This window comes from Maniola jurtina, chromosome 1, assembly GCF_905333055.1.
Source record: "Maniola jurtina chromosome 1, ilManJurt1.1, whole genome shotgun sequence".
Lineage (NCBI taxonomy): Eukaryota > Metazoa > Arthropoda > Insecta > Lepidoptera > Nymphalidae > Maniola > Maniola jurtina.
In genome coordinates, this window is record NC_060029.1 from 3,728,639 (window position 1) to 3,743,216 (window position 14,578).

Consider the following 14,578-nt stretch of genomic DNA (forward strand, 5'->3'; position numbering starts at 1 on the left):
GTGGCATATTGCGTCGCTTGCTTTTAATTTGTTTACGTAGTATAACTTTGTAATATTTAAATTGGTTACTCAGTTTACCAGCTATTTTTAAAGCTGCGTGATGACAAATTTTGTACTTTAAACCGTTCTCCCTCAGCAAAAAAACTGTTTACAATGCCAAATAACCAGAAACCTAGATTTGGTGTTAATTGTGTTATTGCTGATATAATGTAATAATTCGCTTTTGCAGTATTGTATTTGTAGTCAACTGGTAAAGAACATAAAATAGGGAAAGTTTTTTTTTTACATTAGACTACTTCCTAAACTTAAATTACTTGTTTGTATACCTAAGTCATACTTGTACCACCTACCTAGGTACTTGATTTTTTTAAATTCCATTTATTATTTTCGTAATTCTCTCGTTTCTTATGTAGGTACTTAAATATAATATTTATAACCATAAAAACATTAAAAAATATCAAGCGAAATTTTTTGTAAGTAGGTACAAGTTTGACTGGAACATTAAGGTTTTTGGAAATTTTGATGATGGTCTTTTATGTGACTGCTTTATCAAAACTATGATATTATTATACTAATGGCCCTCAAGAAAAAAAAAAACAGAATTTGCCTATTTAATATTTTCGTAAATTATTATTTGCACTAAATACATGCAATTCTCAAATCTTGGTGTTTTAGAATCACACTATAAATCACACTATATTATAAAGGAGAAAGTTTGTATGTGTGTGTGTGTGTGTGTGTATGTTTGTTACTCCTTCACGCAAAAACTACTGGACGGATTTGGCTGAAATTTAGAATGGAGATAGACTATACCCTGGATTAGCACATAGCCTACTTTTTATCCCGGAATATCAAAGAGTTCCCACGGGAATTCAAAAACCTACATCCACGCGAACGAAGTCGCGGGCATCAGCTAGTCAAGAATAAAAATGATCAAAGAGCCTATTAGAATTGAAACTATGGTAGTAACTTATGTACCGTTTATACTCGTCTATACGCCGCTTCTTCTATTCAGCAACTTGGTAATTGCCATGACGTGGTCCCAATGTAAGTACGTAGGTACCACCTATCCGTCACGCAATAGCGATTCCACTATAAAAATCAAGTTATGTTCCAACAATAATTTTATTTATTTACGATACATTGTTTGTTTTAGTAGTTCAAGTTTTATATCCTTTTAACGGATGCTTCGATGAACTTGAAATACTGTGAAGGTATCAAGTCATGAACAATTTTAGATAGGGAAAATGTGATGTGAAACAGTCAAGGCCTCGTGTCGTCTATTTCAGTTAGTGGAAACTGGAAATGTTTTGAATGCATGGCCACACATTACCTCAACATTAGATACATATTTATATCTATTACATAAATAAAAAAAATTCTTCAAAGTCATCTATCAGTTAAAGTTATCTATACTTATTCTATATCCTTAGCATCGAACTAACTTTTTTCGTAATCGGTTCGTCAAAATTTGGCAAATCACGAGATTCGACCTTAAAAAACGATTATTCTAATTCAAAACGCTCTAGACCCAAATAGGACTAATTAGTAGCTACCAATATTTAAAATTATTATGGTAAGTTTTAATTAAGAACGAATTCATTCTAATTTTAAATCTTATTTAATTTAATGTATTATTTTATTACTTACCATAAAGTAATTATTTATGAGAAATCCCATGTCTTCTTAATATTTTAATCCTGAAACAAAAAAAAAACAGAAGTTAAGGAAAGCGAAAAGTTGTCAATTTTTACAAATTACAAATAGATGATCACGATTAAAAATTATGTATTGCGTAAGACAGTTTTCATTATTGAAGATTCATCATAAAATATATCATATGTAAAGTTTACGTAACACTATAAATAATATGAATCATATTTATTAAAATACACACCCTTTATATAATAAAAATACTTATTACTCAGTTCTTGTTTGAAAATGCTTTGATAACCCAAAAAGCGGAGCTATAAAATGACACAGAAAATCAAGGCCCTATACCATAAAACGGCCATTATTGTTCAAATTGCCCGCTTGCTTTGATCCTATCACGCGGACCAGTTGAAACAATATTTGTTCGTTTAATTCTAAATTATAATTTATCGAACCATTAGCGCGCCGTGTCGTGCGCACCCCCGTGTATCTCGGTCTAGCCCAGTGTTTCCCAACCAGTGGTTTCACCAGGGGTCCACGAGAGCTAATTTAAGGTCCGTGAAATTAATTTTTAGAACTTATATAATAATCTGTTATCATCATCATCAACTCATTGCCGGCTTACTACTGAGTACAGGTCTTTTCTCAGAACTCAGAATCATTTATAGTTAAACTTTCTGATGGCCGCGACTTCGTTCTCGTGGATATAGGTTTATTTTAAATCCCGTGGGAAAAAAGTAGTCTAAGTGTTAATCCAGGATGTAATCTATTTATATTCTAAACAGCCAAACCCGTCAAGTAGATTTTGCGTGAAAGGGTAACAAACATACACACACACATATACACAAACTTTCGCCTTTATAATATTAGTGTGATTAACTGAATTAATTTTTACACTTGTCTCGATATGATGTGGTTTTAAGTGAAGTTATTCCCAAATTGTAAAAAGTATGCAAGCTGAATATATAACATTAATTTTCAATTGACAGTTTTTATTGTAACATTTATATGTAAGTATCATTAGAAGTTAATTTTAAGTTATTGGTTTGTTTATTTTGCGCTTTGGGGCCCTGCACTGAAGAACAAAGTTTTTCTAGTCCCTGCCCAAAAAAGGTTGGGAGCCACTGGTCTAGCCAGACTCGGGTTAAGTACTAAGCAGGTTTCGCTAAGAATATTTTAAGACTTGCCCAGGTTTATCGTGCAGTTGCTAGCTCATTTTGAGCTATTGTTTTGTTAAGCAGCCGAGGAAAAAGGGAATTCAGTTAGAGAAAAACTGATTTACGGATAACCTTACTTCTCTCGAAAGAAATTCGCCATTTCTATGTCACAATTTACTTTATTTTCTACAAAATGTATCTACTTAATTCAAAAGCCAAAGCAAAAAGAATGCTTTACTTTTAACTGAGGTCGTAAAGGCTTTGCAGATGTAGTAGGTATGTATAAATACGTAAAAAGGCAATTATTTGCTAACTTCTAAAATATAGGATAGGTACATCATCTGACTCGATAAGTATTTAGCGTCGTTTCTGAAGTTTTTCTCTAAACTAAATTTAGAGTATGTGCATTTTTCTTTTTGATATTGCTAAAAAAAGGTCGGAAAATGAATTTAAACCTAAACTCTATATAGTAGGTACACTCTAGTAATTAAACAATAAGTAATAAGCTCACGACAGGCACCTAAAGTCACGAAGTTTGACGGCTAAACTAAATTAAGTTTGTCTATCTTTTCATATTACATTGCTGGTAAAGATGCGAATAATATTTTTACCAGCAATGCAATAAGAAATGTAATGCAATATTTAGTTGCGCTCAGAATCAGAACTAAGTATTATCAATATTATTTTTAGACCTTTCTCACAGGTCTATGTTTTTTTTTTTCAGTTTAATGTCGATACTCCTAATAGAATTCTATAAAACTACAAAGTTATAACAGACTGAAACGTGATTTACAAGTGCAGGTATCATTAAACAAAGGGGTTTCATTACAGGCTCGCGAGTGAGCCGGATTGCTTGCAGTAAATCCTCTCGCTCGAAAGCCTTGTCCCGAGGCGCAATAATTTTGATGCCTTCCTATGATACCGAATTGTATGAGAGAATAACAGTTCTAACGTTCTTCGCTCAATTTATCCGAATATCCTAACTCAACAGTCAAAAACCAGTCAATACTTGTGCTGTAATGAATTGCTGACAAAGTTCATGATTCTAGATCTACGGGAAGTATTCTATAGGTTTTGATTCCCTTGACGGATCTTGCCCATTGACAAACACGAAGACAGAAAGAGAACGGACACTCGCTATAACGTAGTTTGATTCTCATTCTAATTTTCTAACTCGAGCCGCTAGTATCTGAAACGCCCTTCTAGCATCAGTTTTTTCGTCCAATTATAATATGGGTACTTTCAAGTCAAGAGTGAATAGGCATCTTCAAAAAAACACAAAAAAACCCCAATCAAACTCGATATAATTTTGTAGACACGTTCAAGTTATTAATACATATACCTATGTGTTTGTGGTTTGCCAGATTTCCGCAAAAAAAATCCGTTAAATTTCCATGGATTTACAAAGATTGCTCGCAGTAAATCCTCTAGCTGGAAAGCCTTGTCCCGAGGCGCAGTAACTCTGAAGCCTTCCTATGATACCGAATTGTATGAAAGAACTGCCGTTCTAACATTCCTCACTTGATATAACCGAATACCATAACAGCTATTGCCTGTGATTTCTTTGCTCTAAACTAATGGATCATTTTACAAATAAAATTGGGATAAGGTTGAAATGAAATCATAAACCATGTTGAGGATATTCATAAACATAAGGAAGTAAAAATCGTTAATTTTAAATTCATTTTCCGTCCTTTTTTAGCAATATTAAAAAAGAAAAAGATGCAGATACTCTAAATTTAGTTTAGAGAAAGATATCTGAATCAGCATCTGTCTGTAACGCAATAGTTTAATAGATATAGAAGATAACTGTTTCAACGTTCTTAACTCAATTGATCCATATACTTTCATATCGATCATCTTGAAAAGACCGTTTTAATCATCGATCGTTACTGAAACCTAATTATAAATTAGAAGGCATCGGCCAATTTCGTATCAATATGTTACGGTTTTTATATCTCTCACCTTCTGCTTTTGTGCATTTGAATCTTGGTTTCAGCTTAAGATACATGGTCCTATAATTGTATTTCTTTAATGCAATCCAATTGGTTTTAGATTGATGAGAACCTGCTACGTCATTACGTTTTTTTATTGTATTAATTTTATTGGCAATCTTTTTTGTAATATCTAATCTATGAGCACAGATAATTATGGTCTGTGTCTATAAGGGTATAGGAGTGCTAATTTTAACTTACTTTTCTGTTTACGCCCCTATGTTCCATATCCATATTGAAACATTACTTCTTATCAATAGGTTCGTATACATACACAATTTCTTTTGCTTTATCAATATTTTCCATTCGTTTTTTAGGGTTCCGTACCTCAAAAGGAAAAATGGAACCCTTATAGGATCACTTCGTTGTCTGTCTGTCTGTCCGTAGTGTCTGTCAAGAAACCTATAGGGACCTTCCCGATTTATAAGGATAAATCGGGAAGTTATTATCGTGCAAAATGTTGGAAAAATACCCGAAAACGGTACCCTCAGTAGGCGAGTCTGACTCGCATATGGCCGGTTTTTTATCATACTAACAGCGTCCAGATATTATTGGCCTTCATTGGTCTATGATTAAAATAACCTTATCATCATTAATGAATGAATAAATCATTGTGGCTAATTTTGTTGTACATCGCGCTCAGAAAACTAAATTAAAAGGACAGGTCTAAATGTGTTACTATAGCTTTCATAATGCTACATCGCAGAAGGATAGGATTAGATTTAGATCTATCAATTAGTGTAGAGATTGTAATTACTATAAAGATTTTGTACAATAGAATCTAACTACACTATGCCTTTACATCATAGATAACTTATCTTTCATACACTTTTTTGCTCCGTGTATAACTGATAAGGTATCCGATTTATCACATTTCATGAACTGCATTTTACATTAATTTCAATCTTAATCAAGCATTTTCTCGTGTGACCCTAACGTTAAGCTTCCGAATGCCTTTTTTCTAAAAAATGAATTGTGGTCGAGGATAGAAATCTTTCCCACAGACTCGGGAGCCATGGGAAAGGAGCGTGGCATTCCCTTTGGATCCATTAAATTGGGCCTGCATTGCTTCGTCGACGCGTTTTGCATCCTCACGTCATACTATATCTCAGCGTTAACGCTCTTGCCATTAAAATACTATTCCCGGTTTTAGAAACAGAAACACAATTTAGTCTAAATTTGTATTTTTAACCCCCGACCCAAAAAGAGGGGTGTTATAAGTTTGACGTGTGTATCTGTGTATCTGTGTGTCTGTGTATCTGTGTATCTGTCTGTGGCATCGTAGCGCCTAAACGAATGAACCGATTTTAATTTAGTTTTTTTTGTTTGAAAGGTGGCTTGATCGAGAGTGTTCTTAGCTATAATCTAAAAAAATTGGTTCAGCCGTTTAAGAGTTATCAGCTCTTTTCTAGTTTTCTTGTATAAAAGAAGGTTAGATAACCGTTAGGTTCATAATATTATGTCAATTGACAAATGTCAAGCTGTCAAGATGGACGTTGCCTAAATACATAATTATTTATTTGAAAATGATGTTTTGGAAAACTCAAATACTTTGGATCGTCGGGGATGGTCGGGGGTGTTATAAATTTTTAATTTACACTTGTACGCAATACACTTCGTGAAAATTGAATCGGCTTTTAAAGATGATAACGGTTTAGATGGTTTTTTAATTAAAGCAAAAGAAAAACCTAGGTGCAGTCTTTCGAAATCCAACGGGGCTATAAATCTGCGATTTTCAAACTCAATCTTGTAAGGTCGAAATTAATTGGTCCCTAATCAAGTAATCTGTAATCTGTTGATAAGTTACTAAAGGCCAATTTCACCAATAGTACTATCCAAGAGTAAATTTAAAAACAAAAACTGTCATACGCCCAGTTTAAACCTCGGTTAGAGATCACTCGATGTTAATTAAATCGGCGTGTAACTTTTGACAAATAACAACAGACTTAACGACAGATTACAGATACATTGATTACTAATTTCGGCTATAAATAAAATATTCTTAAATAGGCTTTAACAAGCTCTTTTGAATAGACATCATCAGCCATTAATCATTATTAATTATGCATCCATTCTGTACTTATAGACCTCTTTTTAGTAGCGCCTGTTTTTATTTCCTATCCTTGAGTTTTCGCATCTCCCGAATAGTCAATCTTTTTTCTGACTTTATAGCCATGTCTGTATCCTGTAAGTTTACTGCTGAGTATAGAACTAACGTTTTAGCTTTTAAATACAAATAAAAAACTGGTAACGAATTACTATTTTTTGAAGCACGCTCTTAGGTGTCAAAAAATGGGTAAACCCTGCACCCTGTTGCTCTGTCGAAGGATTTGTCTTCACTTTTTAAAATACAAATTGTATGAGCTTTGCCTTTTTCGAGTTTTATAATATCCTTGACAAATTAGAATTGCTTGCCAGCGGACAGAACTCTTTTTACCCCAACCAAGTGCGGTTGTTGTCGGCTGTTCACCAAAACCGCAAACTCTGCTAATGCGCGGCTGACTGGTAGGGGAAGTAATTAGGGGGTGCGGTGGGGGGACAGAGTTCATAGCCCTTTAGAACCATCAACAATTTATAGAGTTATTCTCTAGAACCTGTTGCACTGTAGATAACATAATGATTGTTCTGTGTATAAGAACTTTAACGGTTTATATTTCCACAATAAAATCACAGGAAGGCCTCCATAAGATTGGTAAATTAATTTACTGTTAAGTAAATTAATTCCCTTAGTTCCCGGTGATAAAATTTTATTGCACCTTATCATTTTTTTTTATTTAGCAATTGAATGTCACTTGCTTTAACGGTAAAGAAAAATACCGTGCCTGGGAGTTCTCAATAATGTTCTCAAAAGTGTGTGAAATCTGCTAAATCTCACTTGTGTAAAGTGGTGGACTATGGTCAAAAGCCTTCTCATTCTGAGAGGAGACCCGTGCTCAGTAGTGGGCTGGCAATGGATTGATGATGATAATGATGATTATAAGATTAGCTTCACCTAATGTATCCCACGCGGTTAATTTCTCACCGGGCGTCAGAGAAACAATTAGGCATTCATTGTAACTTACGAGTACCGTCAGCCAATATCAAAGTTGATTAGTAATCACGGGCACCACTCCCGCGCACAATGCCTCAATAAAAACCTCCGGTTTCAATCCGCTTGTAATTCTGTTTGATTATGATTATACGGTGTCTATTAAGGCAATTATGAGCGAAGACGGACCGTGTTTTGTGCGATAGTGGCCGATCAACCGTGGGAAAGCCCATAACTTAAGAGGGCTCTCTCCGTCACTCGTTTCATACAATCGTAGTTCCAATTTCATTTGAATATTAAGCAACCAAAGTCCATGAAATTTTGCAGACATATTCTAGAAACTAATATCTATGTCTGTGGTTTTCCAGATTGCTGTTAAAATATTCGGTTTCAAAGTTACGCGGTCTTAAAAATTTTCATACAAATCTTTGAGCCCCTGTAATTTTAAAACTACATATTTTTAGAAAAATCTAAAACACCACAGACACAGATATTAGTTTCTAGAATATGTCTGCAAAATTTCATGGACTTTGGTTGCTTAATATTCAAATGAAATTGGGACTACGATTGTATGAAACGAGTGGAAACGAGTGACGGAGAGAGCCCTGTTAAATGCTATACAAACTTTAAATAGGGACACTCTATAATCCTTTAAATACATTCTATAATCCTAAAGCAAATAGGTAATGAGTAATGACCATGACTTCATTAACTCAAAAGTTAAGTTAACTCTTCAATAAGAACTCAAGTGTAAGTGAGGATGGTATTGAGATCACGAGCATGTACCACGTGCCAGAAAACGTCTATATCTATCTATCTTAATACTTTACGGAGTAAGGTACTCAGAAGGTAAGGTATTCCAGCACTTTTGGACTCCAATCTTTATTGGTTCTTCAAACTATGGAAAGGAGATGATTTTTAGTGAAAATAGCATCCGTGCACTCCTCATTTTTCTATTTGTTTTACTTTGTCTGTGTAATGGTACCACACCTATAATTACCCTAGAAGCAGTACTTTCCTAGTCCTTATTGATATCTAGTTGCGAATTTATCTGCGGTGTCTGACCTAAAGCTTAAAGACTCCTAATGAACTTGACCTAAACGACATGAGGCCAAATAGAAAAAAATACCAAGCTCATATTTTGATGATAGGACGACGTCGCGCGTTTTACACCAAATAGGTCATCAAAGAGCAAGAAATAACTAATGGCTTTTAAAGTCTTGGACACAAATCACTCTGTAGCCTAAAGCTTAAGTGTCGTGCACGACTTTATTATCCCAAAATGTGCCCTCAATGACACAAGATGGTCTACGTACCATAATGAATATTTAATTGCATGGAAATTATGAACCAGAACCGGGTCTAGCATTGTTCGGTACAATTACGTGATCTGATGTGTGATAGGTACACGTAGATAGATATTATTCTGGAATGTCCCCAAATTGCGTTTCTTAGTCATTCTTATGACGTTGATTCACACTTATGCATGTATTACACTTGAATTCAGTTATTTTTAGATCTCCTATCATGAAGTGATGTTATAGTAGAAAATAACAACGCCGCTGTATAATTTCTAAAATTCTGTATTATGCTGCGTGAGCCAAACAGAAAACGAAACCAGCGCATCATTTTCTTTCATAATCTTCAGTATTTGCCAGCTACCCTAAGCTCCTATGCCTTTATAGAGACAGAGACTAAACTTCTGAACTTTGAGGCCCACTTGCTCAAATCCTTTTGAAGTTAGTTAAACTGATTAAGTTAAGATTTATAATACCAACACTTGTTAGCAATCGCATTATGTTCTGGTCTAAAAAAATTAACCAAATCGATTTAAAAATGTTCGTGAGCAAGTGGACCAAAATGTGAGTTTCTGGCATGTTTTTTCACCTATAGGTATAATTATTGTGAGGTGACGTGATTAAATTAGCACGTCCTTGCAAATTATTCCGTCCGTAATTAGTATTCCTTTAGGACTTTTATGATAATTTTATCACGTCATCTCTTGATAATCTATAATTGGTCGAACACACACGTCTCTGCTCCGCTCTGCTTCAGTGGAAACGGACCTAACGCTAGACTAAAGTGGGCACAGACCTTGCACTAACTGTTTTACAGTACCAGTTCCTGTTTCAGCGTCGCATCGGGTAATATTTCTAGTTTCGCCCAACATTTATCTAAATAGCTTTCAATTTTATATAATACCACAGGCGCACGCGGCTGGCGTGTTGGTAAATATCTGTTAGCATCGGGCCCAGCGGATGGACTGTCATTGCGGTAACGGTAACCGAATGGATAGTATGACTGTGCATGATTCCATCGAAATTGAAGCCCGTTTCGAATCTACTCGTCTATAATTTACTTATACGTGTTACAGTCAAAGCTCTTGCTTGGTTAAAAAAAAATTCACCGCAAAATCTCTTCAAAAAAAATTGTTTCAACTAAATAAACAGATAGGTCTAAACTACGACTGTTTTTTTAACTAAGCAAGCTTTTATTAAAAATATTTTTGGCTCATAAATAATTAAAGAAGGTGATTTTGGCCAAGAGACAATTAGCTATTAGAGGACTTTTTAGCTAGATAGTACGATTTTGAAATTACGCAATTTTTTTTGAATACTTACAGTAAAAAAAATGAAGGCGTCAACACAACGTTTGGTTGGAGTAATTTTTCTAAAGTGATATTGACTTTTGTCTCGTTCGTTTTCGATAGCAAAAATTAATTTTGACTAGGATAGAATTTTGACAGTAACATGCTATGATTTGTGCGACTCTAAAGTAACGCTTTTTTATGCACGATCTAGGGTACAGTTAGTTCAATGTTAGTCTTATTTTTGTACATGTCTCGACTCTTGACTCTTGGCATTTCCTTTGGGCTTCGACGAATACCTGTGCTGATTTTTGTATAAATGCCGCTCGTATAATGATGGTGCAGTCTTAAATTGAAGTGGTATGACAGCTGTTATACTCGTATCTATTTTCTTACCCCGTATTGAAACTACGAGTATTTAATTAGCTATCATATATTTGGAGCTAAGTTAGGGATCAATATTTAAAACGCGAAGCAGGATTTCACGGAAATGGAAATTGACTGCAAACATTAACCACAAATCATGGAGGATAGAAAATTGTTTTTATCGATGTTTCCATACTAACTATAGTGATTTGATAGTCACCAGCTATGACAGCATAGTGGTTAGGACTTCCGCCTCATAATCGGAGATCGGGGGTTCGATCCGGGCATGCACCTCTAACTTTTCGGAGTTACGTGCGTTTTAAGCAACTAAATATTACTTGCTTTAACGGTGAAGGAAAACATCGTGAGGAAACCTGCATGCCTGAGAGTTCTCCTTAATGTTATCAGAGGTGTGTGAAATCTGACGATCCGCACTTGGTCAGCGCAGTGGACTTTACAACCTCTTCTTATACAGAGAGGAGACCCTTGCTGAGTACTGGGCGGGCAACAGGTTAGTGATGATGATGATTAGCAACCTTGAAAGTTTGTAATTTCTAACTACCCTATTTCACCGATTCTAGAATACTTAGTTCTTTCTCCATACACTATTTTGTAATATCGTTTCGATTCGAGACCAACGTTTTACTAATTTTCTTTGCACAATAAATACCTTTTTAGGTTCTAGTTTATGTGTTGCAAGGTGCAGCTACTTAAATTCAGCACGCCAAAATGTTCCTTTAAAGGCTTTTTGCATATAACCCCAGGCGCTTCTACTCGTATTATTCGAGGCAATAGTGAATCGAGCATGAGAGTGTATTCAAATGAGAATTATATTTAGATGGAGCTCATTGTAGAGCTGTGGCGATTTTTTAACTTACGTTCTACTTTTAATGTTATGCTCTTTTACTATATTTTAATCTATTATGTATTCAAATCAATATATATATCATCGGTGAAAAAGACACACAAATGATAATCCCTAGATGGAAATAATTACTTTTTCTTTTTTAAAAACGGAAAAAAAGAGGTTGAAACAGCTCCTCAGAATACCTACTTCCCGTTATAAAAGCAATAGAACACGCAAAGAAGGTTTCTGTGGTGTATGATAAAATTTCCAATCCAAAAACAATCCATACTAATATTATAAGTGCGAAAGTGTGTCTGTTTGTCTGTCCGTCTGTCTGTCTGTCTGTCTGTCTGCTATGTTTTCACGGCTCAACCGCTGAACCAATTTTAATGAAAGGTACAGACTTAGGCTAGGGGACGGACATAGGCTACATTTTATCCCGGAAAAGCAGAGTTCCCACGGGATTAAAAAAATCAAATCCACGCGGACGGAGTCGCGGCCATCATCTAGTATAGATATATAAAATCCGGCATTATTCACGTGTTTAGTCATTAATGTTGGAAGCGCCAAGAGTGTTCTGTGTTCAGTCGACGTAAGTCCGACTAGTTTCCAAGTCGAACCCATCCGGGGTCCTTTATATAGGGATTCAGCTCCGACACGCTTCGCAGTTAAAACTAGTCGGGCTTACGTCGACTAAACACGTGAGTAAAGCCGGATTCTTATACATTTATAATGGAAATCTCTACGATAGTTTTAACACTAAGGTCTCATTCATACGAGAGCTTTTTTAACGTCCGTTAAAAAAGCGTTCAAATAGGACAATTGCATTCCCAAGTATCTGTTCACACGTCAACGCTTTTTTAACGCGTACTTACAACGTTATAACCCGCCAACGCCGGGTTTTAACGCAATGCTTTTATAACGCTCGTGTGAGTTAGGGCTAAAACAATAGACACAAACAGAAACAATAATTTCATTCAATTCCTCGCGTTCAATTTGCTATCGGCCAGAACGCCTCCAGAAACCTAAACGGCTTATATGGCGTATGCTAATACAGCGCCGAGCGTCCAAATAGATGCTTTCTGATACTTCCGCTGACACCACATTTGTTGCTGAACAACAATCGATTTATCCGCGTCTGCAATATTTGCCTGCAGTTGCAACACAAATTCAAATTATTACTTTATATATATAAACAGGAAATAGAAGAAGGTTTTATGGCTAGCAGTGAAGACTAAAAGTTATATGTTGTAGTAGAAAATGGCGTTTTGATTTCTATGCATATATAATAAGAAACATTTTCTCTAAACTAAATTAAGATATTAGAACTAAAGCCTCAATTAAATAGAACTAAAGTTTTATTTGAACTTTTCTTCTGTATTGAAAACTTGAAATATTAATTCTACCCTAGAAATTTAAACACCATGCTCCAGACTATTTAAATAGATTTGTCTAACGTTAGACACCTTTTTTATAACATTCTTCGATGAATTAGGTAGGGTACCTGGGTTTTTATTCTAAATTGGGTACATTGGAAAGGAAAATGTGCGATTAAGCTAAAAATGACACCAATACCCACCAATGTCCACATTCATTCTTACCTTACCAAAACTAAAGGGTACAAAAATATCGTTCTTTTTAACTAAAGCTAACAGAAAAGAATGATTCTAGTTTTACTCCTGTCTATTCACATCTTAGTAACATAAAGCTAGATAGAGATGTGTAAACGTAAATATCTTCAGCTTTTCTAATTGAGCCAGTAAATCTTATTATTCCATATGCTTCAGTGTTCAATATATAGGTATAACAGTATGCAATAGTTACAATATATAAACACCATATTATTTCCTCGGCTCGACAAGAATTGACTCACAGCGGTTCAATAAAATATTGTAATCTAGGATGCGCTAACAAGTTAGTGGCAGCAGGCCGCTTCCTATAAACTTTTAATGTGCATTAGGTAAAACGAAACCCGTTTGGACTCATGAAGTATTGTATAACGTGAGACGAAGTTCCGTCCGGCATGGCCAAGGCTGACCGCAACAACCGACCTCTGGGAAAATAACCCCACTTGCTTCGAATCTCACCCGCTGTCCCCTCCTATTTAACACGGTCACATAACGCTGATTCATCGCTATGAAAAACGCAGGTGAATTCAAACAAATTATTTAGTACATGGTAATTTAGATATGGTTTTCATTATGTCTCGTTCTCTCCTATATTGTAGAGGAGGAGGACGATATTTAAATTCAACAGGTAATTGTCAATCGGCTCCCACGATATACATTTTAGCTTACCGCTTCGAGTAATTATTTGTGGCTTAAATTCGAAACGTATTCCTTACAGGCTGAGTCATTCTAATAGCTACTTATTTCTTGCAATAATTATTATTATTATTCACTGTATTTGACTTGTAGTTGGAAAAAATATATAAATCTATGAGACAATAGACATCTCAGTAACTCAATTGTCTCAAATGTCCAGCTCTTAATGATTTCAGTATTGTGAAAATATTCAGTGAAATCAATGTCTTAAATCTACGAAAGAGTAAGGTACTTTCAACATGTAAACTTGATGATTCAAATAAGTTTAAAGTAGAGCTACTTATAATAAGTACAAATAAATTACAAGATATTGCACTTCATTTTACACAGAAAATTTTGAAAATAGCTAGTCATAAAAGTTCTGGATATAGGACTTTTGCAAGACAAAAAATACATAAATAAGATCAAGATTGAAAAGATAAATCAAAAGCTGATAAAGACGTACCTACATAGCTAAGCATCATTGATATATTATTATAAACCAAATCGTACACGTAACTTAATTGAAAAAAGAAGTTATTGGAACATTTCAAAGATCACCACTGGTGATCATGTTTGAATTTTATTATTTTTTAAATCAAAAACTTAAAAACTCAAGCATAAACATTGAAAAGAAAGGCAC

At 34.8% G+C, this 14,578-nt stretch overlaps 1 long non-coding RNA gene across 1 annotated transcript; it reads left to right on the forward strand.

Moving 5' to 3' along the window:
* Positions 1–309: 309 nt before the first annotated feature.
* LOC123866388 lies at positions 310–11,178 on the forward strand. The gene is made up of 4 exons (XR_006796179.1): positions 310–320; positions 3,607–3,611; positions 3,872–3,881; positions 11,009–11,178. It is a non-coding gene; the product is annotated as an uncharacterized LOC123866388 (long non-coding RNA).
* The last annotated feature ends 3,400 nt before the right edge of the window (positions 11,179–14,578 follow it).